The sequence below is a fragment of the Phyllostomus hastatus genome, unplaced genomic scaffold (assembly GCF_019186645.2).
Source record: "Phyllostomus hastatus isolate PE091 unplaced genomic scaffold, TTU_PhHast_1.1 phas_contig_80, whole genome shotgun sequence".
NCBI classification, from domain to species: Eukaryota; Metazoa; Chordata; class Mammalia; order Chiroptera; family Phyllostomidae; genus Phyllostomus; species Phyllostomus hastatus.
The window spans coordinates 53,658,880-53,664,038 of record NW_025333960.1 but is presented as its reverse complement, the minus strand read 5'-3'; the positions used below and the strand labels follow the sequence as shown (position 1 = coordinate 53,664,038).

General features: G+C 49.0%; 1 non-coding gene across 1 annotated transcript; it reads right to left on the bottom strand.

Annotated features, from left to right (window-relative positions):
- Positions 1 to 527: 527 nt before the first annotated feature.
- Positions 528 to 659, bottom strand: LOC123826470. The gene has a single exon (XR_006787050.1). It is a non-coding gene; the product is annotated as a small nucleolar RNA SNORA36 family (small nucleolar RNA).
- Positions 660 to 5,159: the final 4,500 nt, after the last annotated feature.

Below are 5,159 nucleotides of genomic sequence, written 5' to 3'. Positions count from 1 at the left end.
GCTCTCTGTGGGTTTCTAGACCATCATTTCATTTTGCAATCATAATCTGCCCTTGTTTGTGGCACTAAGGTTACTCCAGGTTTTCCTGAATCGAGGTTAGGGAAGAGTCAACGCATTAGACAAATGATCCATCAGTCTCAACCTGCCCCCAAGACCATTTCATTGACAAAGAATAGTGACTCTAAATAACCCTGGCTAGACCCTACAGTAATTATTCAGATTTATTCATCTGATATATATCTCATCATTTTTCTCTAGATTTGTCAGTGCTAACCACAGTGTCACATCTGTCTACAGTTGTAAAATTTTTCATTGTATCCTCAAAGCTAAAGAGGATTTGCATAAAAGAAAAGCTAATGATGAATACAGGACAGACAGCTGCACATAGGGAAAGGTTTTCCTTTCATCTCCTACAAGAACCAAGGACCTTCCAGCAGAAGAACCTGAATTTCAGGGAATGCTATATTTCAAAAAGAAAATGCCCCAAGGGGAAAAAGCAGAGGTACATTTGGATTTTTTTCTTTCATGTTTGCAGTCTGGGAGGTAAACGAACAGAGTGATGCTGTCTATCCAAGCATCTCCCCCAGCCTGTGTTTCGACGCTCCAAGTTTTAATTAACACAACAGGGAAGCTCTCCTGAACTGAACCCAACACTGGAAGAAAAACTTTTAATGAGCAAATAAGAAATGGAAATAAATGAAAACTTTCACATGGAGAGCAGCAAAGCATAATCGTGGTAATAGTGGGAGGCAGCATTTACCTAGAATACTTCAAACGGTTGACGCTCGCTCGAGTACAATGGCTGATGTAACACTTTAATTAGATCCACAGATTCTGCAGATTGAAGGTGCGCATCATTCCGTGCCAGAATGGCTGAGTCTGCCCTCAGCGCCGTAGTGAGTCGCAGCGAACCGCCTGTCTGTGTCACGTGACGACACAGGCACCATCAGATCCGTCATCCTGGCACAGGTGGAGGCTCCAGCTCGAAGCCCTAAGGTCACACTAGACGTTGGGCTCAATAAACCCTGGAGAGTGGCCACCTCACAGGAAATGGCCGTTGGATGCGTTGAATAGAAAGAGCTAAGTCGTTTCTTTACACGGGATACACAGCCTACAAGCAGGAGGAACTAACGCCAGAAGCAGCCCAAACCCCACGGATGCACAGATGCAGGTGGTTGAAACTTCAGAGCGTTGTGAGACAACGTGATCACGCTGGACCCCAACGACCCATTCCCAAAGCGCCCGTTCCCGCCAGCCCGCTCGCAAACCTTTGGGCCGCTGCTGAAGTCACGCTCGGCAGGAGCTGTGCATGGACTCTGGGCATGGCGGTGAAACGGGGCTCCCTGTCCCCCACACCCTTGCTCACCTCGCGTTGCCAATGCCTCTCAACTCGCGTCCGTGTGTCTGACGCCCTGGGAGGGCGGTCTGCTCTCACGGCTCCAGGCTCACACCAGACAGACCGAGTCTTCCCACGTTGCCACCGCCCACGTGTTTTCTCATCGCCTCCACCATCGGTATGGATCCTTCACCTCAGGACTCTGCTGGCTCGTCGGATTCCTTAGCTGAACCAAAGCATCGGTGGTTTATTTTTAAGGTCAGCTGCTCATCACTGCCAGTTGCCGAGTTCACGTTCACTGGCGGGGCACCGGCTGGACCCAGTGAATGAGCAACACGGGACTGTCGCGGACTGCAGGACATACACAGGGAAGGCAAGGAGGGCAGAGCCGGAACTCTCGTGTCCGCTGAACACACACACCGAGCCTGTAACGGCCTCGGCCGTGTGAGTTCACAAACAGCCGAGGACCGGAAGGTGTCAGAGCCACACCTGATCGAGAAGCATCCTCGGGCTGACAGCACGTCCTTGTGCAGACACTCGGCTGGTGCCTTCAACTGCAAATTTGGCAAAGAAGGGTCCGTAAACTCTGAGGCTGCTGAATGTCTTGATGAGACTGAGCAAGTCATTGACACTTTGATGCTGGCAAGAGGCCAGGTGAAAGCAACCGAAACATAAATTACATGTAAAAATGCTCATGCAAAGAAAGGGCTTGTTTTAGAGTTCATGACAACCGAAAGTACGGTTGAGGATTTGCAGGGGAAAGTAGATGCTTCCTGTCTCCTGCTGCTCCTCAGGGTGGACGGAGAGGGCGTCACTGCCGCCGTATCGGCGACCTCCCGGGAACTGGCCCGCTGCTACCGGCCACCCAGCGGAAAGGCGCCTGCGTGGACTGTGGCCTCGAAATTGTTGGGGAGCAGCAAGTGGAGGGACGATCGAGAAATAACTGCAGCAGCTGCAGGATGGAAAGCTGGATTCGGCCCACAGGCGGGAGTTTTTCGACCCTTCCCTTTTCGATACAATGTTTTATGTGTGTTTTTTTTCCCCCCCGCTCTCCAGCTGCTATATTGTCCCACACATGGGTGCCACTCAAAATTTGTTGTAGGTTGGATGGCTCAATGAATGACTTTTAAAACAAAGTTACTAGTAAATGTTAATAAATTTCTGCAAAGTCTTATTAGAAAAAATAGCTTCCTCACCACTTTTTTATTTTCCTTTATAATGTGAGTAAATATCAGAATGTTCTCCCTGAAACAATCCCTTAAAAACTACTTTGCATTCGTAGGAGACCACATAGTGCAAGCTTTCACTCACATCACTTTAAAGATGGTTTGCACAACTACATCGTTACAAACACCTTGCACACCTCGCTGTAGTCTTGTTCATAAAAAATTGAATCATATAAAAAAGGATTTAAAAAATATAAGAATATTGGGGGGAAATTCTTCTAGATTTAAAAACAAAATCTATTACAAACAATAAAATCTGGATTAGCCTTAATGTAAAATGTTTTCAAATGAAATCCTTTTTGCACCTTGATTCTTTTAGCCTCAGACTATGGTTTTGTTCTTGTTTTTTGGGGGGGAGGGGTTATTCATGTTTGGCTTATAATTTTGCTTGATATTTGGACATACAACTATAAACATGGCATGTTTTAGGACACTGCAACTCTAATAACAATAGAGATTATCTGCCTCTTTGATACCACGTATGAGAAAGTTAGGACTGAAACGTGCTTAGGGTTCAAGGAGAAATGATATGACATCGATTGGCGTGAACAGGGAAGAGCCTGGTCTTTCTGGTAGGACACAGGCATCCTCCGTGGTCACCTGGACTGGGACAGCGCCTCAGACGGTTCCTCGTCCCCTCCCTGTCACATCAAGGCCCCATCCCTTTGCGTTTCCGCGAGCGGTTTCCGATAAAGAGCACCAGCCTCACACTCGGCCGCCCGATGCCCTCCAAAGACTACTTCACGCATCTTGTCATGAATCTTATTAACCTTGGCTCCTTCCTCACCTCACCCAATTTCTCTCTCTCGAGCCAGAGCTAGAAAGCATTTTCTTCAATTCCTGAAAAGTATCGATCACATTTGTGATGATTTCACCTCGACTGGTATTGTCAGGACTGTGAATTGTGAGATTTTTACCAATTTACTAGGTAACGAGTTAACCTGCCCCTTTCAAGGGAGGCTGAGAGGAGACACCGACGCCTGTGGCAGGGGGAGAGGGCGCTATTACAGCGACAGGAGGACCCAGAGGGACCGCACCTGCGAGACCTGCAAGCCCAGGTTCCTCGGGAAACGGGAAGAGAACAGGGCAGTGGGTGCCCGCCCCCTCCGAAGGCTGAGTGACAGGGTGGGACCATGCGTTCAGGGACCCGAATCTCTCCCAGTGCGGAGTGAGCATGCCTGACCTTCGCCCCCAAGAAAGGTCATCTTTACAACAGCAGACGGAAGCAAATCCTCCGTCTGCTCCAGAGGGAGACACTGCCCCCACCTTCCCAGATGGCTGCCACACACACGAGTTGACATCACAGCCCAGAACAGAGGCGGCCAGGGCTCCTACCCCCCGGACCTGCCGAAACGTGGCAGGGACACACACAGTTCTTCTCAACTGTGATTTCCCCCTTTTCTCTGTTCTCAGAACAGTCCCGGCCTCTGCTCCCCTGGGAAGGACCCCGCCGTGGGGATTCAAGTGGAAATAGTTTGGAGGAGGAGCCAGAAAACACCAGTAAAGGGGTAAGAAAGCGAGAAGAGCAAAAGGAAGCCACACACCTAAGCTGGCAAATTCTGGGAACACAGGGAGGCCCTGGGAAATCATGTATCCTCTGACTAACTTAACCCCTGAATTGCCCGCCTCACAGACAGCGTACTGAAATATTTCTACGCCCACCATCTGCAGCTGCTGTGTGGGAGTCCTGGGGTGTGACACTGTCTCTGGTGGCTCTGCTTGCTGTCTTCGAGGGAAAAGTAACGTCAGGATATGAAAAAGAGAAAAAATAACCCTCTGGCCAAAGGACATAGAGCCACAACACCTTGGGCCCCCAAATGGTAGGGCCACCACAGTGATATGGGTAAGGCATGGTCAGTATCTGCTACAAGATCAGAAACCATGCCATTTTTTTAACTGACTGTATTGTTGACACTCAACAATCTCTTTTTCCAATTGAATGGAAGAGAAGCGATTTCATATAGGTCTCCATAAAAGGAGGTGAAAACAAATGTGAAATCTTTGGAAAAAAACGTACTTAACAAGTATGCCCTATCGGATGTCTTAGGGAATTAGATGTAACTGAAATATTTATTTCTGGGGCCCAGGAGGGAAAAATGGCCCTGCCCATCCATTCGACAGATACCAGTGAACACCGGCTCTTCTCTCAAGGATCTGTTCATCCTCGCGGCAGAAACCAGGACAGGCGCCCAATGAGGCATGCTGGAGGTGGGGCTCCATTCCTTCGCCAGCGCCGGCGTGTGGGACCCTAAAGCCTTTCATCTCATTATCTAAATGCTTTCTGTGAAATGACACAGTTGACAATAAACTTGGCTTAAAGAAACAAAACTTTTGAACGCAATTATGCATTCTAAATAAAAGAGTTACATTCTCGAAGGCGTGTCTTTGCGCCGATGAGGCTCCGAGGCTTCCGCAGGGATTGGCTCGGTTAGCCCGGCAGCCAGTAAGCTGTTGACCACGAAAGGGAGCAAGTGGGGCCACACCTCTCATCAAGCTGAGTTAACTAGGAAGCTATGGCTCCCAGGCGCTCCAGGGGATAGCCTCATCGCCCCACGAGGGGACTAAAACCCCTCCCGCTGGGTTCTCAATCTCTCCAG